This window comes from Schistocerca piceifrons, chromosome 5, assembly GCF_021461385.2.
Source record: "Schistocerca piceifrons isolate TAMUIC-IGC-003096 chromosome 5, iqSchPice1.1, whole genome shotgun sequence".
Lineage (NCBI taxonomy): Eukaryota > Metazoa > Arthropoda > Insecta > Orthoptera > Acrididae > Schistocerca > Schistocerca piceifrons.
The window spans coordinates 599,103,265-599,125,849 of record NC_060142.1 but is presented as its reverse complement, the minus strand read 5'-3'; the positions used below and the strand labels follow the sequence as shown (position 1 = coordinate 599,125,849).

At 50.1% G+C, this 22,585-nt stretch overlaps 39 non-coding genes across 39 annotated transcripts; all 39 read right to left on the bottom strand.

Moving 5' to 3' along the window:
* Window positions 1-129: 129 nt before the first annotated feature.
* Window positions 130-201, bottom strand: Trnat-cgu. The gene has a single exon. It is a non-coding gene; the product is annotated as a tRNA-Thr (tRNA).
* A 689-nt stretch (window positions 202-890) lies between these two features.
* Trnan-guu lies at window positions 891-964 on the bottom strand. The gene has a single exon. It is a non-coding gene; the product is annotated as a tRNA-Asn (tRNA).
* A 333-nt stretch (window positions 965-1,297) lies between these two features.
* Trnat-cgu lies at window positions 1,298-1,369 on the bottom strand. Its single transcript has one exon. It is a non-coding gene; the product is annotated as a tRNA-Thr (tRNA).
* Window positions 1,370-2,058: 689 nt separating this feature from the next.
* Window positions 2,059-2,132, bottom strand: Trnan-guu. The gene has a single exon. It is a non-coding gene; the product is annotated as a tRNA-Asn (tRNA).
* Window positions 2,133-2,465: 333 nt separating this feature from the next.
* Window positions 2,466-2,537, bottom strand: Trnat-cgu. Its single transcript has one exon. It is a non-coding gene; the product is annotated as a tRNA-Thr (tRNA).
* A 689-nt stretch (window positions 2,538-3,226) lies between these two features.
* Trnan-guu lies at window positions 3,227-3,300 on the bottom strand. The gene has a single exon. It is a non-coding gene; the product is annotated as a tRNA-Asn (tRNA).
* A 333-nt stretch (window positions 3,301-3,633) lies between these two features.
* Trnat-cgu lies at window positions 3,634-3,705 on the bottom strand. The gene has a single exon. It is a non-coding gene; the product is annotated as a tRNA-Thr (tRNA).
* A 689-nt stretch (window positions 3,706-4,394) lies between these two features.
* Window positions 4,395-4,468, bottom strand: Trnan-guu. Its single transcript has one exon. It is a non-coding gene; the product is annotated as a tRNA-Asn (tRNA).
* Window positions 4,469-4,801: 333 nt separating this feature from the next.
* Window positions 4,802-4,873, bottom strand: Trnat-cgu. Its single transcript has one exon. It is a non-coding gene; the product is annotated as a tRNA-Thr (tRNA).
* Window positions 4,874-5,562: 689 nt separating this feature from the next.
* Trnan-guu lies at window positions 5,563-5,636 on the bottom strand. Its single transcript has one exon. It is a non-coding gene; the product is annotated as a tRNA-Asn (tRNA).
* Window positions 5,637-5,969: 333 nt separating this feature from the next.
* On the bottom strand, window positions 5,970-6,041 carry Trnat-cgu. Its single transcript has one exon. It is a non-coding gene; the product is annotated as a tRNA-Thr (tRNA).
* Window positions 6,042-6,730: 689 nt separating this feature from the next.
* Trnan-guu lies at window positions 6,731-6,804 on the bottom strand. The gene has a single exon. It is a non-coding gene; the product is annotated as a tRNA-Asn (tRNA).
* A 333-nt stretch (window positions 6,805-7,137) lies between these two features.
* Trnat-cgu lies at window positions 7,138-7,209 on the bottom strand. The gene has a single exon. It is a non-coding gene; the product is annotated as a tRNA-Thr (tRNA).
* A 689-nt stretch (window positions 7,210-7,898) lies between these two features.
* Trnan-guu lies at window positions 7,899-7,972 on the bottom strand. The gene has a single exon. It is a non-coding gene; the product is annotated as a tRNA-Asn (tRNA).
* A 333-nt stretch (window positions 7,973-8,305) lies between these two features.
* On the bottom strand, window positions 8,306-8,377 carry Trnat-cgu. The gene has a single exon. It is a non-coding gene; the product is annotated as a tRNA-Thr (tRNA).
* Window positions 8,378-9,066: 689 nt separating this feature from the next.
* Window positions 9,067-9,140, bottom strand: Trnan-guu. The gene has a single exon. It is a non-coding gene; the product is annotated as a tRNA-Asn (tRNA).
* Window positions 9,141-9,473: 333 nt separating this feature from the next.
* On the bottom strand, window positions 9,474-9,545 carry Trnat-cgu. Its single transcript has one exon. It is a non-coding gene; the product is annotated as a tRNA-Thr (tRNA).
* Window positions 9,546-10,234: 689 nt separating this feature from the next.
* Trnan-guu lies at window positions 10,235-10,308 on the bottom strand. The gene has a single exon. It is a non-coding gene; the product is annotated as a tRNA-Asn (tRNA).
* Window positions 10,309-10,641: 333 nt separating this feature from the next.
* On the bottom strand, window positions 10,642-10,713 carry Trnat-cgu. Its single transcript has one exon. It is a non-coding gene; the product is annotated as a tRNA-Thr (tRNA).
* A 689-nt stretch (window positions 10,714-11,402) lies between these two features.
* On the bottom strand, window positions 11,403-11,476 carry Trnan-guu. Its single transcript has one exon. It is a non-coding gene; the product is annotated as a tRNA-Asn (tRNA).
* A 333-nt stretch (window positions 11,477-11,809) lies between these two features.
* Window positions 11,810-11,881, bottom strand: Trnat-cgu. Its single transcript has one exon. It is a non-coding gene; the product is annotated as a tRNA-Thr (tRNA).
* A 689-nt stretch (window positions 11,882-12,570) lies between these two features.
* Trnan-guu lies at window positions 12,571-12,644 on the bottom strand. Its single transcript has one exon. It is a non-coding gene; the product is annotated as a tRNA-Asn (tRNA).
* Window positions 12,645-12,977: 333 nt separating this feature from the next.
* Trnat-cgu lies at window positions 12,978-13,049 on the bottom strand. The gene has a single exon. It is a non-coding gene; the product is annotated as a tRNA-Thr (tRNA).
* Window positions 13,050-13,738: 689 nt separating this feature from the next.
* Trnan-guu lies at window positions 13,739-13,812 on the bottom strand. The gene has a single exon. It is a non-coding gene; the product is annotated as a tRNA-Asn (tRNA).
* Window positions 13,813-14,145: 333 nt separating this feature from the next.
* Trnat-cgu lies at window positions 14,146-14,217 on the bottom strand. Its single transcript has one exon. It is a non-coding gene; the product is annotated as a tRNA-Thr (tRNA).
* Window positions 14,218-14,906: 689 nt separating this feature from the next.
* Window positions 14,907-14,980, bottom strand: Trnan-guu. The gene has a single exon. It is a non-coding gene; the product is annotated as a tRNA-Asn (tRNA).
* A 333-nt stretch (window positions 14,981-15,313) lies between these two features.
* Window positions 15,314-15,385, bottom strand: Trnat-cgu. Its single transcript has one exon. It is a non-coding gene; the product is annotated as a tRNA-Thr (tRNA).
* Window positions 15,386-16,074: 689 nt separating this feature from the next.
* On the bottom strand, window positions 16,075-16,148 carry Trnan-guu. Its single transcript has one exon. It is a non-coding gene; the product is annotated as a tRNA-Asn (tRNA).
* A 333-nt stretch (window positions 16,149-16,481) lies between these two features.
* On the bottom strand, window positions 16,482-16,553 carry Trnat-cgu. The gene has a single exon. It is a non-coding gene; the product is annotated as a tRNA-Thr (tRNA).
* A 689-nt stretch (window positions 16,554-17,242) lies between these two features.
* On the bottom strand, window positions 17,243-17,316 carry Trnan-guu. The gene has a single exon. It is a non-coding gene; the product is annotated as a tRNA-Asn (tRNA).
* A 333-nt stretch (window positions 17,317-17,649) lies between these two features.
* On the bottom strand, window positions 17,650-17,721 carry Trnat-cgu. The gene has a single exon. It is a non-coding gene; the product is annotated as a tRNA-Thr (tRNA).
* Window positions 17,722-18,410: 689 nt separating this feature from the next.
* Trnan-guu lies at window positions 18,411-18,484 on the bottom strand. Its single transcript has one exon. It is a non-coding gene; the product is annotated as a tRNA-Asn (tRNA).
* A 333-nt stretch (window positions 18,485-18,817) lies between these two features.
* Trnat-cgu lies at window positions 18,818-18,889 on the bottom strand. Its single transcript has one exon. It is a non-coding gene; the product is annotated as a tRNA-Thr (tRNA).
* A 689-nt stretch (window positions 18,890-19,578) lies between these two features.
* On the bottom strand, window positions 19,579-19,652 carry Trnan-guu. Its single transcript has one exon. It is a non-coding gene; the product is annotated as a tRNA-Asn (tRNA).
* A 333-nt stretch (window positions 19,653-19,985) lies between these two features.
* On the bottom strand, window positions 19,986-20,057 carry Trnat-cgu. Its single transcript has one exon. It is a non-coding gene; the product is annotated as a tRNA-Thr (tRNA).
* A 689-nt stretch (window positions 20,058-20,746) lies between these two features.
* Window positions 20,747-20,820, bottom strand: Trnan-guu. The gene has a single exon. It is a non-coding gene; the product is annotated as a tRNA-Asn (tRNA).
* A 333-nt stretch (window positions 20,821-21,153) lies between these two features.
* Window positions 21,154-21,225, bottom strand: Trnat-cgu. Its single transcript has one exon. It is a non-coding gene; the product is annotated as a tRNA-Thr (tRNA).
* Window positions 21,226-21,914: 689 nt separating this feature from the next.
* Window positions 21,915-21,988, bottom strand: Trnan-guu. Its single transcript has one exon. It is a non-coding gene; the product is annotated as a tRNA-Asn (tRNA).
* A 333-nt stretch (window positions 21,989-22,321) lies between these two features.
* Window positions 22,322-22,393, bottom strand: Trnat-cgu. Its single transcript has one exon. It is a non-coding gene; the product is annotated as a tRNA-Thr (tRNA).
* Window positions 22,394-22,585: the final 192 nt, after the last annotated feature.

Genomic DNA, 22,585 nt, shown 5'->3' with positions numbered 1-22,585 from the left:
CAGAAAAACTCTGAGGCCAATGGAATACTTGTCATGGGTTGTAGAACATCCCTCTCATTCAGTGTACTGCCTTGTGTTAGATGCTGCTCGAGATAGCTGCGCTCCCTGCAGGAAGGTAAAAAAAATGAATGCCTTCTGTGAGGTTCGAACTCACGACCCCTGGTTTACGAGACCAGTGCTCTACCACGGAGCTAAGAAGGCGGCAGCTTTGCGTTTGTGAGCTGTCTCCGAATTGTCACTTCATCATACTGAATCTTGCAACCCTTGACCAGATATCGGATTTGGCACACCGCTGCTGCTGGGGGTGTCCACATTGCCGTTTTCCAAATCTCTTGACTGTTTCGCCCTTACGATCGACGACGAGCGTCGGGCCACCAAGGGTTTGCCGTCTGCACAATCTTGACCTAGTGCACAGCTTGTGGGATAGCGTGGCTCGACTGTGAATTGCGCCTTTCGGCTCCTCTCTCTGGCTACAGTGCGCTGTTGTCCACGGTGGCGCTGGCGTTGCCCACGGGGCTTCATGTAAGGCGACTGCACGTCGCTCGGCCAACAGCGGCCTACTGCTGACCGACACTTAAGAGACACCAAATACAAATCGACATCGAGAGACAGGCCCTGTCATATGGCACTCGCGACGTATACCCTGAAATTGAATGTAAATAATACGTCTTTTGTAGTGGGCGTCGCTCTACTGCAGTGTCACACATGACGAATAAATAGGAAAACAGTAGAACGTCTGTGTAGGGCCATGTTTTTACCTACAGTGTCACTTGGCTGAATGTGTATAAGGCTCTGTGGCATCACTCAAACACAGCCAAATTGTCACACTAGCTGTGTATCTCTAACAAAGTTGACGTATGTCCTCACGTAGGTGCCAGTTAAAACGATTTCGCCCCCGGGTGGGCTCGAACCACCAACCTTTCGGTTAACAGCCGAACGCGCTAGCCGATTGCGCCACGGAGGCCTCGACTTTGGTTCACTTTTGCTCTGTATATCAAACTAATTCGTATACCTTCTGCAGGAATCTCGCAGAATGGTAGCATCTGCTTACGCCTCTTCACATGGATAACGTGCATGCACACTGTAGCGAGGCTCATAAACGAATGACATCGCCAAGCATGACATTATACTACAAAATGCAGACAAACCACTGTTCTGCCTATGCATTCAGAAAAACTCTGAGGCCAATGGAATACTTGTCATGGGTTGTAGAACATCCCTCTCATTCAGTGTACTGCCTTGTGTTAGATGCTGCTCGAGATAGCTGCGCTCCCTGCAGGAAGGTAAAAAAAATGAATGCCTTCTGTGAGGTTCGAACTCACGACCCCTGGTTTACGAGACCAGTGCTCTACCACGGAGCTAAGAAGGCGGCAGCTTTGCGTTTGTGAGCTGTCTCCGAATTGTCACTTCATCATACTGAATCTTGCAACCCTTGACCAGATATCGGATTTGGCACACCGCTGCTGCTGGGGGTGTCCACATTGCCGTTTTCCAAATCTCTTGACTGTTTCGCCCTTACGATCGACGACGAGCGTCGGGCCACCAAGGGTTTGCCGTCTGCACAATCTTGACCTAGTGCACAGCTTGTGGGATAGCGTGGCTCGACTGTGAATTGCGCCTTTCGGCTCCTCTCTCTGGCTACAGTGCGCTGTTGTCCACGGTGGCGCTGGCGTTGCCCACGGGGCTTCATGTAAGGCGACTGCACGTCGCTCGGCCAACAGCGGCCTACTGCTGACCGACACTTAAGAGACACCAAATACAAATCGACATCGAGAGACAGGCCCTGTCATATGGCACTCGCGACGTATACCCTGAAATTGAATGTAAATAATACGTCTTTTGTAGTGGGCGTCGCTCTACTGCAGTGTCACACATGACGAATAAATAGGAAAACAGTAGAACGTCTGTGTAGGGCCATGTTTTTACCTACAGTGTCACTTGGCTGAATGTGTATAAGGCTCTGTGGCATCACTCAAACACAGCCAAATTGTCACACTAGCTGTGTATCTCTAACAAAGTTGACGTATGTCCTCACGTAGGTGCCAGTTAAAACGATTTCGCCCCCGGGTGGGCTCGAACCACCAACCTTTCGGTTAACAGCCGAACGCGCTAGCCGATTGCGCCACGGAGGCCTCGACTTTGGTTCACTTTTGCTCTGTATATCAAACTAATTCGTATACCTTCTGCAGGAATCTCGCAGAATGGTAGCATCTGCTTACGCCTCTTCACATGGATAACGTGCATGCACACTGTAGCGAGGCTCATAAACGAATGACATCGCCAAGCATGACATTATACTACAAAATGCAGACAAACCACTGTTCTGCCTATGCATTCAGAAAAACTCTGAGGCCAATGGAATACTTGTCATGGGTTGTAGAACATCCCTCTCATTCAGTGTACTGCCTTGTGTTAGATGCTGCTCGAGATAGCTGCGCTCCCTGCAGGAAGGTAAAAAAAATGAATGCCTTCTGTGAGGTTCGAACTCACGACCCCTGGTTTACGAGACCAGTGCTCTACCACGGAGCTAAGAAGGCGGCAGCTTTGCGTTTGTGAGCTGTCTCCGAATTGTCACTTCATCATACTGAATCTTGCAACCCTTGACCAGATATCGGATTTGGCACACCGCTGCTGCTGGGGGTGTCCACATTGCCGTTTTCCAAATCTCTTGACTGTTTCGCCCTTACGATCGACGACGAGCGTCGGGCCACCAAGGGTTTGCCGTCTGCACAATCTTGACCTAGTGCACAGCTTGTGGGATAGCGTGGCTCGACTGTGAATTGCGCCTTTCGGCTCCTCTCTCTGGCTACAGTGCGCTGTTGTCCACGGTGGCGCTGGCGTTGCCCACGGGGCTTCATGTAAGGCGACTGCACGTCGCTCGGCCAACAGCGGCCTACTGCTGACCGACACTTAAGAGACACCAAATACAAATCGACATCGAGAGACAGGCCCTGTCATATGGCACTCGCGACGTATACCCTGAAATTGAATGTAAATAATACGTCTTTTGTAGTGGGCGTCGCTCTACTGCAGTGTCACACATGACGAATAAATAGGAAAACAGTAGAACGTCTGTGTAGGGCCATGTTTTTACCTACAGTGTCACTTGGCTGAATGTGTATAAGGCTCTGTGGCATCACTCGAACACAGCCAAATTGTCACACTAGCTGTGTATCTCTAACAAAGTTGACGTATGTCCTCACGTAGGTGCCAGTTAAAACGATTTCGCCCCCGGGTGGGCTCGAACCACCAACCTTTCGGTTAACAGCCGAACGCGCTAGCCGATTGCGCCACGGAGGCCTCGACTTTGGTTCACTTTTGCTCTGTATATCAAACTAATTCGTATACCTTCTGCAGGAATCTCGCAGAATGGTAGCATCTGCTTACGCCTCTTCACATGGATAACGTGCATGCACACTGTAGCGAGGCTCATAAACGAATGACATCGCCAAGCATGACATTATACTACAAAATGCAGACAAACCACTGTTCTGCCTATGCATTCAGAAAAACTCTGAGGCCAATGGAATACTTGTCATGGGTTGTAGAACATCCCTCTCATTCAGTGTACTGCCTTGTGTTAGATGCTGCTCGAGATAGCTGCGCTCCCTGCAGGAAGGTAAAAAAAATGAATGCCTTCTGTGAGGTTCGAACTCACGACCCCTGGTTTACGAGACCAGTGCTCTACCACGGAGCTAAGAAGGCGGCAGCTTTGCGTTTGTGAGCTGTCTCCGAATTGTCACTTCATCATACTGAATCTTGCAACCCTTGACCAGATATCGGATTTGGCACACCGCTGCTGCTGGGGGTGTCCACATTGCCGTTTCCCAAATCTCTTGACTGTTTCGCCCTTACGATCGACGACGAGCGTCGGGCCACCAAGGGTTTGCCGTCTGCACAATCTTGACCTAGTGCACAGCTTGTGGGATAGCGTGGCTCGACTGTGAATTGCGCCTTTCGGCTCCTCTCTCTGGCTACAGTGCGCTGTTGTCCACGGTGGCGCTGGCGTTGCCCACGGGGCTTCATGTAAGGCGACTGCACGTCGCTCGGCCAACAGCGGCCTACTGCTGACCGACACTTAAGAGACACCAAATACAAATCGACATCGAGAGACAGGCCCTGTCATATGGCACTCGCGACGTATACCCTGAAATTGAATGTAAATAATACGTCTTTTGTAGTGGGCGTCGCTCTACTGCAGTGTCACACATGACGAATAAATAGGAAAACAGTAGAACGTCTGTGTAGGGCCATGTTTTTACCTACAGTGTCACTTGGCTGAATGTGTATAAGGCTCTGTGGCATCACTCAAACACAGCCAAATTGTCACACTAGCTGTGTATCTCTAACAAAGTTGACGTATGTCCTCACGTAGGTGCCAGTTAAAACGATTTCGCCCCCGGGTGGGCTCGAACCACCAACCTTTCGGTTAACAGCCGAACGCGCTAGCCGATTGCGCCACGGAGGCCTCGACTTTGGTTCACTTTTGCTCTGTATATCAAACTAATTCGTATACCTTCTGCAGGAATCTCGCAGAATGGTAGCATCTGCTTACGCCTCTTCACATGGATAACGTGCATGCACACTGTAGCGAGGCTCATAAACGAATGACATCGCCAAGCATGACATTATACTACAAAATGCAGACAAACCACTGTTCTGCCTATGCATTCAGAAAAACTCTGAGGCCAATGGAATACTTGTCATGGGTTGTAGAACATCCCTCTCATTCAGTGTACTGCCTTGTGTTAGATGCTGCTCGAGATAGCTGCGCTCCCTGCAGGAAGGTAAAAAAAATGAATGCCTTCTGTGAGGTTCGAACTCACGACCCCTGGTTTACGAGACCAGTGCTCTACCACGGAGCTAAGAAGGCGGCAGCTTTGCGTTTGTGAGCTGTCTCCGAATTGTCACTTCATCATACTGAATCTTGCAACCCTTGACCAGATATCGGATTTGGCACACCGCTGCTGCTGGGGGTGTCCACATTGCCGTTTTCCAAATCTCTTGACTGTTTCGCCCTTACGATCGACGACGAGCGTCGGGCCACCAAGGGTTTGCCGTCTGCACAATCTTGACCTAGTGCACAGCTTGTGGGATAGCGTGGCTCGACTGTGAATTGCGCCTTTCGGCTCCTCTCTCTGGCTACAGTGCGCTGTTGTCCACGGTGGCGCTGGCGTTGCCCACGGGGCTTCATGTAAGGCGACTGCACGTCGCTCGGCCAACAGCGGCCTACTGCTGACCGACACTTAAGAGACACCAAATACAAATCGACATCGAGAGACAGGCCCTGTCATATGGCACTCGCGACGTATACCCTGAAATTGAATGTAAATAATACGTCTTTTGTAGTGGGCGTCGCTCTACTGCAGTGTCACACATGACGAATAAATAGGAAAACAGTAGAACGTCTGTGTAGGGCCATGTTTTTACCTACAGTGTCACTTGGCTGAATGTGTATAAGGCTCTGTGGCATCACTCAAACACAGCCAAATTGTCACACTAGCTGTGTATCTCTAACAAAGTTGACGTATGTCCTCACGTAGGTGCCAGTTAAAACGATTTCGCCCCCGGGTGGGCTCGAACCACCAACCTTTCGGTTAACAGCCGAACGCGCTAGCCGATTGCGCCACGGAGGCCTCGACTTTGGTTCACTTTTGCTCTGTATATCAAACTAATTCGTATACCTTCTGCAGGAATCTCGCAGAATGGTAGCATCTGCTTACGCCTCTTCACATGGATAACGTGCATGCACACTGTAGCGAGGCTCATAAACGAATGACATCGCCAAGCATGACATTATACTACAAAATGCAGACAAACCACTGTTCTGCCTATGCATTCAGAAAAACTCTGAGGCCAATGGAATACTTGTCATGGGTTGTAGAACATCCCTCTCATTCAGTGTACTGCCTTGTGTTAGATGCTGCTCGAGATAGCTGCGCTCCCTGCAGGAAGGTAAAAAAAATGAATGCCTTCTGTGAGGTTCGAACTCACGACCCCTGGTTTACGAGACCAGTGCTCTACCACGGAGCTAAGAAGGCGGCAGCTTTGCGTTTGTGAGCTGTCTCCGAATTGTCACTTCATCATACTGAATCTTGCAACCCTTGACCAGATATCGGATTTGGCACACCGCTGCTGCTGGGGGTGTCCACATTGCCGTTTTCCAAATCTCTTGACTGTTTCGCCCTTACGATCGACGACGAGCGTCGGGCCACCAAGGGTTTGCCGTCTGCACAATCTTGACCTAGTGCACAGCTTGTGGGATAGCGTGGCTCGACTGTGAATTGCGCCTTTCGGCTCCTCTCTCTGGCTACAGTGCGCTGTTGTCCACGGTGGCGCTGGCGTTGCCCACGGGGCTTCATGTAAGGCGACTGCACGTCGCTCGGCCAACAGCGGCCTACTGCTGACCGACACTTAAGAGACACCAAATACAAATCGACATCGAGAGACAGGCCCTGTCATATGGCACTCGCGACGTATACCCTGAAATTGAATGTAAATAATACGTCTTTTGTAGTGGGCGTCGCTCTACTGCAGTGTCACACATGACGAATAAATAGGAAAACAGTAGAACGTCTGTGTAGGGCCATGTTTTTACCTACAGTGTCACTTGGCTGAATGTGTATAAGGCTCTGTGGCATCACTCAAACACAGCCAAATTGTCACACTAGCTGTGTATCTCTAACAAAGTTGACGTATGTCCTCACGTAGGTGCCAGTTAAAACGATTTCGCCCCCGGGTGGGCTCGAACCACCAACCTTTCGGTTAACAGCCGAACGCGCTAGCCGATTGCGCCACGGAGGCCTCGACTTTGGTTCACTTTTGCTCTGTATATCAAACTAATTCGTATACCTTCTGCAGGAATCTCGCAGAATGGTAGCATCTGCTTACGCCTCTTCACATGGATAACGTGCATGCACACTGTAGCGAGGCTCATAAACGAATGACATCGCCAAGCATGACATTATACTACAAAATGCAGACAAACCACTGTTCTGCCTATGCATTCAGAAAAACTCTGAGGCCAATGGAATACTTGTCATGGGTTGTAGAACATCCCTCTCATTCAGTGTACTGCCTTGTGTTAGATGCTGCTCGAGATAGCTGCGCTCCCTGCAGGAAGGTAAAAAAAATGAATGCCTTCTGTGAGGTTCGAACTCACGACCCCTGGTTTACGAGACCAGTGCTCTACCACGGAGCTAAGAAGGCGGCAGCTTTGCGTTTGTGAGCTGTCTCCGAATTGTCACTTCATCATACTGAATCTTGCAACCCTTGACCAGATATCGGATTTGGCACACCGCTGCTGCTGGGGGTGTCCACATTGCCGTTTCCCAAATCTCTTGACTGTTTCGCCCTTACGATCGACGACGAGCGTCGGGCCACCAAGGGTTTGCCGTCTGCACAATCTTGACCTAGTGCACAGCTTGTGGGATAGCGTGGCTCGACTGTGAATTGCGCCTTTCGGCTCCTCTCTCTGGCTACAGTGCGCTGTTGTCCACGGTGGCGCTGGCGTTGCCCACGGGGCTTCATGTAAGGCGACTGCACGTCGCTCGGCCAACAGCGGCCTACTGCTGACCGACACTTAAGAGACACCAAATACAAATCGACATCGAGAGACAGGCCCTGTCATATGGCACTCGCGACGTATACCCTGAAATTGAATGTAAATAATACGTCTTTTGTAGTGGGCGTCGCTCTACTGCAGTGTCACACATGACGAATAAATAGGAAAACAGTAGAACGTCTGTGTAGGGCCATGTTTTTACCTACAGTGTCACTTGGCTGAATGTGTATAAGGCTCTGTGGCATCACTCAAACACAGCCAAATTGTCACACTAGCTGTGTATCTCTAACAAAGTTGACGTATGTCCTCACGTAGGTGCCAGTTAAAACGATTTCGCCCCCGGGTGGGCTCGAACCACCAACCTTTCGGTTAACAGCCGAACGCGCTAGCCGATTGCGCCACGGAGGCCTCGACTTTGGTTCACTTTTGCTCTGTATATCAAACTAATTCGTATACCTTCTGCAGGAATCTCGCAGAATGGTAGCATCTGCTTACGCCTCTTCACATGGATAACGTGCATGCACACTGTAGCGAGGCTCATAAACGAATGACATCGCCAAGCATGACATTATACTACAAAATGCAGACAAACCACTGTTCTGCCTATGCATTCAGAAAAACTCTGAGGCCAATGGAATACTTGTCATGGGTTGTAGAACATCCCTCTCATTCAGTGTACTGCCTTGTGTTAGATGCTGCTCGAGATAGCTGCGCTCCCTGCAGGAAGGTAAAAAAAATGAATGCCTTCTGTGAGGTTCGAACTCACGACCCCTGGTTTACGAGACCAGTGCTCTACCACGGAGCTAAGAAGGCGGCAGCTTTGCGTTTGTGAGCTGTCTCCGAATTGTCACTTCATCATACTGAATCTTGCAACCCTTGACCAGATATCGGATTTGGCACACCGCTGCTGCTGGGGGTGTCCACATTGCCGTTTTCCAAATCTCTTGACTGTTTCGCCCTTACGATCGACGACGAGCGTCGGGCCACCAAGGGTTTGCCGTCTGCACAATCTTGACCTAGTGCACAGCTTGTGGGATAGCGTGGCTCGACTGTGAATTGCGCCTTTCGGCTCCTCTCTCTGGCTACAGTGCGCTGTTGTCCACGGTGGCGCTGGCGTTGCCCACGGGGCTTCATGTAAGGCGACTGCACGTCGCTCGGCCAACAGCGGCCTACTGCTGACCGACACTTAAGAGACACCAAATACAAATCGACATCGAGAGACAGGCCCTGTCATATGGCACTCGCGACGTATACCCTGAAATTGAATGTAAATAATACGTCTTTTGTAGTGGGCGTCGCTCTACTGCAGTGTCACACATGACGAATAAATAGGAAAACAGTAGAACGTCTGTGTAGGGCCATGTTTTTACCTACAGTGTCACTTGGCTGAATGTGTATAAGGCTCTGTGGCATCACTCAAACACAGCCAAATTGTCACACTAGCTGTGTATCTCTAACAAAGTTGACGTATGTCCTCACGTAGGTGCCAGTTAAAACGATTTCGCCCCCGGGTGGGCTCGAACCACCAACCTTTCGGTTAACAGCCGAACGCGCTAGCCGATTGCGCCACGGAGGCCTCGACTTTGGTTCACTTTTGCTCTGTATATCAAACTAATTCGTATACCTTCTGCAGGAATCTCGCAGAATGGTAGCATCTGCTTACGCCTCTTCACATGGATAACGTGCATGCACACTGTAGCGAGGCTCATAAACGAATGACATCGCCAAGCATGACATTATACTACAAAATGCAGACAAACCACTGTTCTGCCTATGCATTCAGAAAAACTCTGAGGCCAATGGAATACTTGTCATGGGTTGTAGAACATCCCTCTCATTCAGTGTACTGCCTTGTGTTAGATGCTGCTCGAGATAGCTGCGCTCCCTGCAGGAAGGTAAAAAAAATGAATGCCTTCTGTGAGGTTCGAACTCACGACCCCTGGTTTACGAGACCAGTGCTCTACCACGGAGCTAAGAAGGCGGCAGCTTTGCGTTTGTGAGCTGTCTCCGAATTGTCACTTCATCATACTGAATCTTGCAACCCTTGACCAGATATCGGATTTGGCACACCGCTGCTGCTGGGGGTGTCCACATTGCCGTTTTCCAAATCTCTTGACTGTTTCGCCCTTACGATCGACGACGAGCGTCGGGCCACCAAGGGTTTGCCGTCTGCACAATCTTGACCTAGTGCACAGCTTGTGGGATAGCGTGGCTCGACTGTGAATTGCGCCTTTCGGCTCCTCTCTCTGGCTACAGTGCGCTGTTGTCCACGGTGGCGCTGGCGTTGCCCACGGGGCTTCATGTAAGGCGACTGCACGTCGCTCGGCCAACAGCGGCCTACTGCTGACCGACACTTAAGAGACACCAAATACAAATCGACATCGAGAGACAGGCCCTGTCATATGGCACTCGCGACGTATACCCTGAAATTGAATGTAAATAATACGTCTTTTGTAGTGGGCGTCGCTCTACTGCAGTGTCACACATGACGAATAAATAGGAAAACAGTAGAACGTCTGTGTAGGGCCATGTTTTTACCTACAGTGTCACTTGGCTGAATGTGTATAAGGCTCTGTGGCATCACTCGAACACAGCCAAATTGTCACACTAGCTGTGTATCTCTAACAAAGTTGACGTATGTCCTCACGTAGGTGCCAGTTAAAACGATTTCGCCCCCGGGTGGGCTCGAACCACCAACCTTTCGGTTAACAGCCGAACGCGCTAGCCGATTGCGCCACGGAGGCCTCGACTTTGGTTCACTTTTGCTCTGTATATCAAACTAATTCGTATACCTTCTGCAGGAATCTCGCAGAATGGTAGCATCTGCTTACGCCTCTTCACATGGATAACGTGCATGCACACTGTAGCGAGGCTCATAAACGAATGACATCGCCAAGCATGACATTATACTACAAAATGCAGACAAACCACTGTTCTGCCTATGCATTCAGAAAAACTCTGAGGCCAATGGAATACTTGTCATGGGTTGTAGAACATCCCTCTCATTCAGTGTACTGCCTTGTGTTAGATGCTGCTCGAGATAGCTGCGCTCCCTGCAGGAAGGTAAAAAAAATGAATGCCTTCTGTGAGGTTCGAACTCACGACCCCTGGTTTACGAGACCAGTGCTCTACCACGGAGCTAAGAAGGCGGCAGCTTTGCGTTTGTGAGCTGTCTCCGAATTGTCACTTCATCATACTGAATCTTGCAACCCTTGACCAGATATCGGATTTGGCACACCGCTGCTGCTGGGGGTGTCCACATTGCCGTTTCCCAAATCTCTTGACTGTTTCGCCCTTACGATCGACGACGAGCGTCGGGCCACCAAGGGTTTGCCGTCTGCACAATCTTGACCTAGTGCACAGCTTGTGGGATAGCGTGGCTCGACTGTGAATTGCGCCTTTCGGCTCCTCTCTCTGGCTACAGTGCGCTGTTGTCCACGGTGGCGCTGGCGTTGCCCACGGGGCTTCATGTAAGGCGACTGCACGTCGCTCGGCCAACAGCGGCCTACTGCTGACCGACACTTAAGAGACACCAAATACAAATCGACATCGAGAGACAGGCCCTGTCATATGGCACTCGCGACGTATACCCTGAAATTGAATGTAAATAATACGTCTTTTGTAGTGGGCGTCGCTCTACTGCAGTGTCACACATGACGAATAAATAGGAAAACAGTAGAACGTCTGTGTAGGGCCATGTTTTTACCTACAGTGTCACTTGGCTGAATGTGTATAAGGCTCTGTGGCATCACTCGAACACAGCCAAATTGTCACACTAGCTGTGTATCTCTAACAAAGTTGACGTATGTCCTCACGTAGGTGCCAGTTAAAACGATTTCGCGCCCGGGTGGGCTCGAACCACCAACCTTTCGGTTAACAGCCGAACGCGCTAGCCGATTGCGCCACGGAGGCCTCGACTTTGGTTCACTTTTGCTCTGTATATCAAACTAATTCGTATACCTTCTGCAGGAATCTCGCAGAATGGTAGCATCTGCTTACGCCTCTTCACATGGATAACGTGCATGCACACTGTAGCGAGGCTCATAAACGAATGACATCGCCAAGCATGACATTATACTACAAAATGCAGACAAACCACTGTTCTGCCTATGCATTCAGAAAAACTCTGAGGCCAATGGAATACTTGTCATGGGTTGTAGAACATCCCTCTCATTCAGTGTACTGCCTTGTGTTAGATGCTGCTCGAGATAGCTGCGCTCCCTGCAGGAAGGTAAAAAAAATGAATGCCTTCTGTGAGGTTCGAACTCACGACCCCTGGTTTACGAGACCAGTGCTCTACCACGGAGCTAAGAAGGCGGCAGCTTTGCGTTTGTGAGCTGTCTCCGAATTGTCACTTCATCATACTGAATCTTGCAACCCTTGACCAGATATCGGATTTGGCACACCGCTGCTGCTGGGGGTGTCCACATTGCCGTTTCCCAAATCTCTTGACTGTTTCGCCCTTACGATCGACGACGAGCGTCGGGCCACCAAGGGTTTGCCGTCTGCACAATCTTGACCTAGTGCACAGCTTGTGGGATAGCGTGGCTCGACTGTGAATTGCGCCTTTCGGCTCCTCTCTCTGGCTACAGTGCGCTGTTGTCCACGGTGGCGCTGGCGTTGCCCACGGGGCTTCATGTAAGGCGACTGCACGTCGCTCGGCCAACAGCGGCCTACTGCTGACCGACACTTAAGAGACACCAAATACAAATCGACATCGAGAGACAGGCCCTGTCATATGGCACTCGCGACGTATACCCTGAAATTGAATGTAAATAATACGTCTTTTGTAGTGGGCGTCGCTCTACTGCAGTGTCACACATGACGAATAAATAGGAAAACAGTAGAACGTCTGTGTAGGGCCATGTTTTTACCTACAGTGTCACTTGGCTGAATGTGTATAAGGCTCTGTGGCATCACTCAAACACAGCCAAATTGTCACACTAGCTGTGTATCTCTAACAAAGTTGACGTATGTCCTCACGTAGGTGCCAGTTAAAACGATTTCGCCCCCGGGTGGGCTCGAACCACCAACCTTTCGGTTAACAGCCGAACGCGCTAGCCGATTGCGCCACGGAGGCCTCGACTTTGGTTCACTTTTGCTCTGTATATCAAACTAATTCGTATACCTTCTGCAGGAATCTCGCAGAATGGTAGCATCTGCTTACGCCTCTTCACATGGATAACGTGCATGCACACTGTAGCGAGGCTCATAAACGAATGACATCGCCAAGCATGACATTATACTACAAAATGCAGACAAACCACTGTTCTGCCTATGCATTCAGAAAAACTCTGAGGCCAATGGAATACTTGTCATGGGTTGTAGAACATCCCTCTCATTCAGTGTACTGCCTTGTGTTAGATGCTGCTCGAGATAGCTGCGCTCCCTGGAGGAAGGTAAAAAAAATGAATGCCTTCTGTGAGGTTCGAACTCACGACCCCTGGTTTACGAGACCAGTGCTCTACCACGGAGCTAAGAAGGCGGCAGCTTTGCGTTTGTGAGCTGTCTCCGAATTGTCACTTCATCATACTGAATCTTGCAACCCTTGACCAGATATCGGATTTGGCACACCGCTGCTGCTGGGGGTGTCCACATTGCCGTTTTCCAAATCTCTTGACTGTTTCGCCCTTACGATCGACGACGAGCGTCGGGCCACCAAGGGTTTGCCGTCTGCACAATCTTGACCTAGTGCACAGCTTGTGGGATAGCGTGGCTCGACTGTGAATTGCGCCTTTCGGCTCCTCTCTCTGGCTACAGTGCGCTGTTGTCCACGGTGGCGCTGGCGTTGCCCACGGGGCTTCATGTAAGGCGACTGCACGTCGCTCGGCCAACAGCGGCCTACTGCTGACCGACACTTAAGAGACACCAAATACAAATCGACATCGAGAGACAGGCCCTGTCATATGGCACTCGCGACGTATACCCTGAAATTGAATGTAAATAATACGTCTTTTGTAGTGGGCGTCGCTCTACTGCAGTGTCACACATGACGAATAAATAGGAAAACAGTAGAACGTCTGTGTAGGGCCATGTTTTTACCTACAGTGTCACTTGGCTGAATGTGTATAAGGCTCTGTGGCATCACTCAAACACAGCCAAATTGTCACACTAGCTGTGTATCTCTAACAAAGTTGACGTATGTCCTCACGTAGGTGCCAGTTAAAACGATTTCGCCCCCGGGTGGGCTCGAACCACCAACCTTTCGGTTAACAGCCGAACGCGCTAGCCGATTGCGCCACGGAGGCCTCGACTTTGGTTCACTTTTGCTCTGTATATCAAACTAATTCGTATACCTTCTGCAGGAATCTCGCAGAATGGTAGCATCTGCTTACGCCTCTTCACATGGATAACGTGCATGCACACTGTAGCGAGGCTCATAAACGAATGACATCGCCAAGCATGACATTATACTACAAAATGCAGACAAACCACTGTTCTGCCTATGCATTCAGAAAAACTCTGAGGCCAATGGAATACTTGTCATGGGTTGTAGAACATCCCTCTCATTCAGTGTACTGCCTTGTGTTAGATGCTGCTCGAGATAGCTGCGCTCCCTGCAGGAAGGTAAAAAAAATGAATGCCTTCTGTGAGGTTCGAACTCACGACCCCTGGTTTACGAGACCAGTGCTCTACCACGGAGCTAAGAAGGCGGCAGCTTTGCGTTTGTGAGCTGTCTCCGAATTGTCACTTCATCATACTGAATCTTGCAACCCTTGACCAGATATCGGATTTGGCACACCGCTGCTGCTGGGGGTGTCCACATTGCCGTTTTCCAAATCTCTTGACTGTTTCGCCCTTACGATCGACGACGAGCGTCGGGCCACCAAGGGTTTGCCGTCTGCACAATCTTGACCTAGTGCACAGCTTGTGGGATAGCGTGGCTCGACTGTGAATTGCGCCTTTCGGCTCCTCTCTCTGGCTACAGTGCGCTGTTGTCCACGGTGGCGCTGGCGTTGCCCACGGGGCTTCATGTAAGGCGACTGCACGTCGCTCGGCCAACAGCGGCCTACTGCTGACCGACACTTAAGAGACACCAAATACAAATCGACATCGAGAGACAGGCCCTGTCATATGGCACTCGCGACGTATACCCTGAAATTGAATGTAAATAATACGTCTTTTGTAGTGGGCGTCGCTCTACTGCAGTGTCACACATGACGAATAAATAGGAAAACAGTAGAACGTCTGTGTAGGGCCATGTTTTTACCTACAGTGTCACTTGGCTGAATGTGTATAAGGCTCTGTGGCATCACTCAAACACAGCCAAATTGTCACACTAGCTGTGTATCTCTAACAAAGTTGACGTATGTCCTCACGTAGGTGCCAGTTAAAACGATTTCGCCCCCGGGTGGGCTCGAACCACCAACCTTTCGGTTAACAGCCGAACGCGCTAGCCGATTGCGCCACGGAGGCCTCGACTTTGGTTCACTTTTGCTCTGTATATCAAACTAATTCGTATACCTTCTGCAGGAATCTCGCAGAATGGTAGCATCTGCTTACGCCTCTTCACATGGATAACGTGCATGCACACTGTAGCGAGGCTCATAAACGAATGACATCGCCAAGCATGACATTATACTACAAAATGCAGACAAACCACTGTTCTGCCTATGCATTCAGAAAAACTCTGAGGCCAATGGAATACTTGTCATGGGTTGTAGAACATCCCTCTCATTCAGTGTACTGCCTTGTGTTAGATGCTGCTCGAGATAGCTGCGCTCCCTGCAGGAAGGTAAAAAAAATGAATGCCTTCTGTGAGGTTCGAACTCACGACCCCTGGTTTACGAGACCAGTGCTCTACCACGGAGCTAAGAAGGCGGCAGCTTTGCGTTTGTGAGCTGTCTCCGAATTGTCACTTCATCATACTGAATCTTGCAACCCTTGACCAGATATCGGATTTGGCACACCGCTGCTGCTGGGGGTGTCCACATTGCCGTTTTCCAAATCTCTTGACTGTTTCGCCCTTACGATCGACGACGAGCGTCGGGCCACCAAGGGTTTGCCGTCTGCACAATCTTGACCTAGTGCACAGCTTGTGGGATAGCGTGGCTCGACTGTGAATTGCGCCTTTCGGCTCCTCTCTCTGGCTACAGTGCGCTGTTGTCCACGGTGGCGCTGGCGTTGCCCACGGGGCTTCATGTAAGGCGACTGCACGTCGCTCGGCCAACAGCGGCCTACTGCTGACCGACACTTAAGAGACACCAAATACAAATCGACATCGAGAGACAGGCCCTGTCATATGGCACTCGCGACGTATACCCTGAAATTGAATGTAAATAATACGTCTTTTGTAGTGGGCGTCGCTCTACTGCAGTGTCACACATGACGAATAAATAGGAAAACAGTAGAACGTCTGTGTAGGGCCATGTTTTTACCTACAGTGTCACTTGGCTGAATGTGTATAAGGCTCTGTGGCATCACTCAAACACAGCCAAATTGTCACACTAGCTGTGTATCTCTAACAAAGTTGACGTATGTCCTCACGTAGGTGCCAGTTAAAACGATTTCGCCCCCGGGTGGGCTCGAACCACCAACCTTTCGGTTAACAGCCGAACGCGCTAGCCGATTGCGCCACGGAGGCCTCGACTTTGGTTCACTTTTGCTCTGTATATCAAACTAATTCGTATACCTTCTGCAGGAATCTCGCAGAATGGTAGCATCTGCTTACGCCTCTTCACATGGATAACGTGCATGCACACTGTAGCGAGGCTCATAAACGAATGACATCGCCAAGCATGACATTATACTACAAAATGCAGACAAACCACTGTTCTGCCTATGCATTCAGAAAAACTCTGAGGCCAATGGAATACTTGTCATGGGTTGTAGAACATCCCTCTCATTCAGTGTACTGCCTTGTGTTAGATGCTGCTCGAGATAGCTGCGCTCCCTGCAGGAAGGTAAAAAAAATGAATGCCTTCTGTGAGGTTCGAACTCACGACCCCTGGTTTACGAGACCAGTGCTCTACCACGGAGCTAAGAAGGCGGCAGCTTTGCGTTTGTGAGCTGTCTCCGAATTGTCACTTCATCATACTGAATCTTGCAACCCTTGACCAGATATCGGATTTGGCACACCGCTGCTGCTGGGGGTGTCCACATTGCCGTTTTCCAAATCTCTTGACTGTTTCGCCCTTACGATCGACGACGAGCGTCGGGCCACCAAGGGTTTGCCGTCTGCACAATCTTGACCTAGTGCACAGCTTGTGGGATAGCGTGGCTCGACTGTGAATTGCGCCTTTCGGCTCCTCTCTCTGGCTACAGTGCGCTGTTGTCCACGGTGGCGCTGGCGTTGCCCACGGGGCTTCATGTAAGGCGACTGCACGTCGCTCGGCCAACAGCGGCCTACTGCTGACCGACACTTAAGAGACACCAAATACAAATCGACATCGAGAGACAGGCCCTGTCATATGGCACTCGCGACGTATACCCTGAAATTGAATGTAAATAATACGTCTTTTGTAGTGGGCGTCGCTCTACTGCAGTGTCACACATGACGAATAAATAGGAAAACAGTAGAACGTCTGTGTAGGGCCATGTTTTTACCTACAGTGTCACTTGGCTGAATGTGTATAAGGCTCTGTGGCATCACTCAAACACAGCCAAATTGTCACACTAGCTGTGTATCTCTAACAAAGTTGACGTATGTCCTCACGTAGGTGCCAGTTAAAACGATTTCGCCCCCGGGTGGGCTCGAACCACCAACCTTTCGGTTAACAGCCGAACGCGCTAGCCGATTGCGCCACGGAGGCCTCGACTTTGGTTCACTTTTGCTCTGTATATCAAACTAATTCGTATACCTTCTGCAGGAATCTCGCAGAATGGTAGCATCTGCTTACGCCTCTTCACATGGATAACGTGCATGCACACTGTAGCGAGGCTCATAAACGAATGACATCGCCAAGCATGACATTATACTACAAAATGCAGACAAACCACTGTTCTGCCTATGCATTCAGAAAAACTCTGAGGCCAATGGAATACTTGTCATGGGTTGTAGAACATACCTCTCATTCAGTGTACTGCCTTGTGTTAGATGCTGCTCGAGATAGCTGCGCTCCCTGCAGGAAGGTAAAAAAAATGAATGCCTTCTGTGAGGTTCGAACTCACGACCCCTGGTTTACGAGACCAGTGCTCTACCACGGAGCTAAGAAGGCGGCAGCTTTGCGTTTGTGAGCTGTCTCCGAATTGTCACTTCATCATACTGAATCTTGCAACCCTTGACCAGATATCGGATTTGGCACACCGCTGCTGCTGGGGGTGTCCACATTGCCGTTTTCCAAATCTCTTGACTGTTTCGCCCTTACGATCGACGACGAGCGTCGGGCCACCAAGGGTTTGCCGTCTGCACAATCTTGACCTAGTGCACAGCTTGTGGGATAGCGTGGCTCGACTGTGAATTGCGCCTTTCGGCTCCTCTCTCTGGCTACAGTGCGCTGTTGTCCACGGTGGCGCTGGCGTTGCCCACGGGGCTTCATGTAAGGCGACTGCACGTCGCTCGGCCAACAGCGGCCTACTGCTGACCGACACTTAAGAGACACCAAATACAAATCGACATCGAGAGACAGGCCCTGTCATATGGCACTCGCGACGTATACCCTGAAATTGAATGTAAATAATACGTCTTTTGTAGTGGGCGTCGCTCTACTGCAGTGTCACACATGACGAATAAATAGGAAAACAGTAGAACGTCTGTGTAGGGCCATGTTTTTACCTACAGTGTCACTTGGCTGAATGTGTATAAGGCTCTGTGGCATCACTCAAACACAGCCAAATTGTCACACTAGCTGTGTATCTCTAACAAAGTTGACGTATGTCCTCACGTAGGTGCCAGTTAAAACGATTTCGCCCCCGGGTGGGCTCGAACCACCAACCTTTCGGTTAACAGCCGAACGCGCTAGCCGATTGCGCCACGGAGGCCTCGACTTTGGTTCACTTTTGCTCTGTATATCAAACTAATTCGTATACCTTCTGCAGGAATCTCGCAGAATGGTAGCATCTGCTTACGCCTCTTCACATGGATAACGTGCATGCACACTGTAGCGAGGCTCATAAACGAATGACATCGCCAAGCATGACATTATACTACAAAATGCAGACAAACCACTGTTCTGCCTATGCATTCAGAAAAACTCTGAGGCCAATGGAATACTTGTCATGGGTTGTAGAACATCCCTCTCATTCAGTGTACTGCCTTGTGTTAGATGCTGCTCGAGATAGCTGCGCTCCCTGCAGGAAGGTAAAAAAAATGAATGCCTTCTGTGAGGTTCGAACTCACGACCCCTGGTTTACGAGACCAGTGCTCTACCACGGAGCTAAGAAGGCGGCAGCTTTGCGTTTGTGAGCTGTCTCCGAATTGTCACTTCATCATACTGAATCTTGCAACCCTTGACCAGATATCGGATTTGGCACACCGCTGCTGCTGGGGGTGTCCACATTGCCGTTTTCCAAATCTCTTGACTGTTTCGCCCTTACGATCGACGACGAGCGTCGGGCCACCAAGGGTTTGCCGTCTGCACAATCTTGACCTAGTGCACAGCTTGTGGGATAGCGTGGCTCGACTGTGAATTGCGCCTTTCGGCTCCTCTCTCTGGCTACAGTGCGCTGTTGTCCACGGTGGCGCTGGCGTTGCCCACGGGGCTTCATGTAAGGCGACTGCACGTCGCTCGGCCAACAGCGGCCTACTGCTGACCGACACTTAAGAGACACCAAATACAAATCGACATCGAGAGACAGGCCCTGTCATATGGCACTCGCGACGTATACCCTGAAATTGAATGTAAATAATACGTCTTTTGTAGTGGGCGTCGCTCTACTGCAGTGTCACACATGACGAATAAATAGGAAAACAGTAGAACGTCTGTGTAGGGCCATGTTTTTACCTACAGTGTCACTTGGCTGAATGTGTATAAGGCTCTGTGGCATCACTCAAACACAGCCAAATTGTCACACTAGCTGTGTATCTCTAACAAAGTTGACGTATGTCCTCACGTAGGTGCCAGTTAAAACGATTTCGCCCCCGGGTGGGCTCGAACCACCAACCTTTCGGTTAACAGCCGAACGCGCTAGCCGATTGCGCCACGGAGGCCTCGACTTTGGTTCACTTTTGCTCTGTATATCAAACTAATTCGTATACCTTCTGCAGGAATCTCGCAGAATGGTAGCATCTGCTTACGCCTCTTCACATGGATAACGTGCATGCACACTGTAGCGAGGCTCATAAACGAATGACATCGCCAAGCATGACATTATACTACAAAATGCAGACAAACCACTGTTCTGCCTATGCATTCAGAAAAACTCTGAGGCCAATGGAATACTTGTCATGGGTTGTAGAACATCCCTCTCATTCAGTGTACTGCCTTGTGTTAGATGCTGCTCGAGATAGCTGCGCTCCCTGCAGGAAGGTAAAAAAAATGAATGCCTTCTGTGAGGTTCGAACTCACGACCCCTGGTTTACGAGACCAGTGCTCTACCACGGAGCTAAGAAGGCGGCAGCTTTGCGTTTGTGAGCTGTCTCCGAATTGTCACTTCATCATACTGAATCTTGCAACCCTTGACCAGATATCGGATTTGGCACACCGCTGCTGCTGGGGGTGTCCACATTGCCGTTTTCCAAATCTCTTGACTGTTTCGCCCTTACGATCGACGACGAGCGTCGGGCCACCAAGGGTTTGCCGTCTGCACAATCTTGACCTAGTGCACAGCTTGTGGGATAGCGTGGCTCGACTGTGAATTGCGCCTTTCGGCTCCTCTCTCTGGCTACAGTGCGCTGTTGTCCACGGTGGCGCTGGCGTTGCCCACGGGGCTTCATGTAAGGCGACTGCACGTCGCTCGGCCAACAGCGGCCTACTGCTGACCGACACTTAAGAGACACCAAATACAAATCGACATCGAGAGACAGGCCCTGTCATATGGCACTCGCGACGTATACCCTGAAATTGAATGTAAATAATACGTCTTTTGTAGTGGGCGTCGCTCTACTGCAGTGTCACACATGACGAATAAATAGGAAAACAGTAGAACGTCTGTGTAGGGCCATGTTTTTACCTACAGTGTCACTTGGCTGAATGTGTATAAGGCTCTGTGGCATCACTCAAACACAGCCAAATTGTCACACTAGCTGTGTATCTCTAACAAAGTTGACGTATGTCCTCACGTAGGTGCCAGTTAAAACGATTTCGCCCCCGGGTGGGCTCGAACCACCAACCTTTCGGTTAACAGCCGAACGCGCTAGCCGATTGCGCCACGGAGGCCTCGACTTTGGTTCACTTTTGCTCTGTATATCAAACTAATTCGTATACCTTCTGCAGGAATCTCGCAGAATGGTAGCATCTGCTTACGCCTCTTCACATGGATAACGTGCATGCACACTGTAGCGAGGCTCATAAACGAATGACATCGCCAAGCATGACATTATACTACAAAATGCAGACAAACCACTGTTCTGCCTATGCATTCAGAAAAACTCTGAGGCCAATGGAATACTTGTCATGGGTTGTAGAACATCCCTCTCATTCAGTGTACTGCCTTGTGTTAGATGCTGCTCGAGATAGCTGCGCTCCCTGCAGGAAGGTAAAAAAAATGAATGCCTTCTGTGAGGTTCGAACTCACGACCCCTGGTTTACGAGACCAGTGCTCTACCACGGAGCTAAGAAGGCGGCAGCTTTGCGTTTGTGAGCTGTCTCCGAATTGTCACTTCATCATACTGAATCTTGCAACCCTTGACCAGATATCGGATTTGGCACACCGCTGCTGCTGGGGGTGTCCACATTGCCGTTTTCCAAATCTCTTGACTGTTTCGCCCTTACGATCGACGACGAGCGTCGGGCCACCAAGGGTTTGCCGTCTGCACAATCTTGACCTAGTGCACAGCTTGTGGGATAGCGTGGCTCGACTGTGAATTGCGCCTTTCGGCTCCTCTCTCTGGCTACAGTGCGCTGTTGTCCACGGTGGCGCTGGCGTTGCCCACGGGGCTTCATGTAAGGCGACTGCACGTCGCTCGGCCAACAGCGGCCTACTGCTGACCGACACTTAAGAGACACCAAATACAAATCGACATCGAGAGACAGGCCCTGTCATATGGCACTCGCGACGTATACCCTGAAATTGAATGTAAATAATACGTCTTTTGTAGTGGGCGTCGCTCTACTGCAGTGTCACACATGACGAATAAATAGGAAAACAGTAGAACGTCTGTGTAGGGCCATGTTTTTACCTACAGTGTCACTTGGCTGAATGTGTATAAGGCTCTGTGGCATCACTCAAACACAGCCAAATTGTCACACTAGCTGTGTATCTCTAACAAAGTTGACGTATGTCCTCACGTAGGTGCCAGTTAAAACGATTTCGCCCCCGGGTGGGCTCGAACCACCAACCTTTCGGTTAACAGCCGAACGCGCTAGCCGATTGCGCCACGGAGGCCTCGACTTTGGTTCACTTTTGCTCTGTATATCAAACTAATTCGTATACCTTCTGCAGGAATCTCGCAGAATGGTAGCATCTGCTTACGCCTCTTCACATGGATAACGTGCATGCACACTGTAGCGAGGCTCATAAACGAATGACATCGCCAAGCATGACATTATACTACAAAATGCAGACAAACCACTGTTCTGCCTATGCATTCAGAAAAACTCTGAGGCCAATGGAATACTTGTCATGGGTTGTAGAACATCCCTCTCATTCAGTGTACTGCCTTGTGTTAGATGCTGCTCGAGATAGCTGCGCTCCCTGCAGGAAGGTAAAAAAAATGAATGCCTTCTGTGAGGTTCGAACTCACGACCCCTGGTTTACGAGACCAGTGCTCTACCACGGAGCTAAGAAGGCGGCAGCTTTGCGTTTGTGAGCTGTCTCCGAATTGTCACTTCATCATACTGAATCTTGCAACCCTTGACCAGATATCGGATTTGGCACACCGCTGCTGCTGGGGGTGTCCACATTGCCGTTTTCCAAATCTCTTGACTGTTTCGCCCTTACGATCGACGACGAGCGTCGGGCCACCAAGGGTTTGCCGTCTGC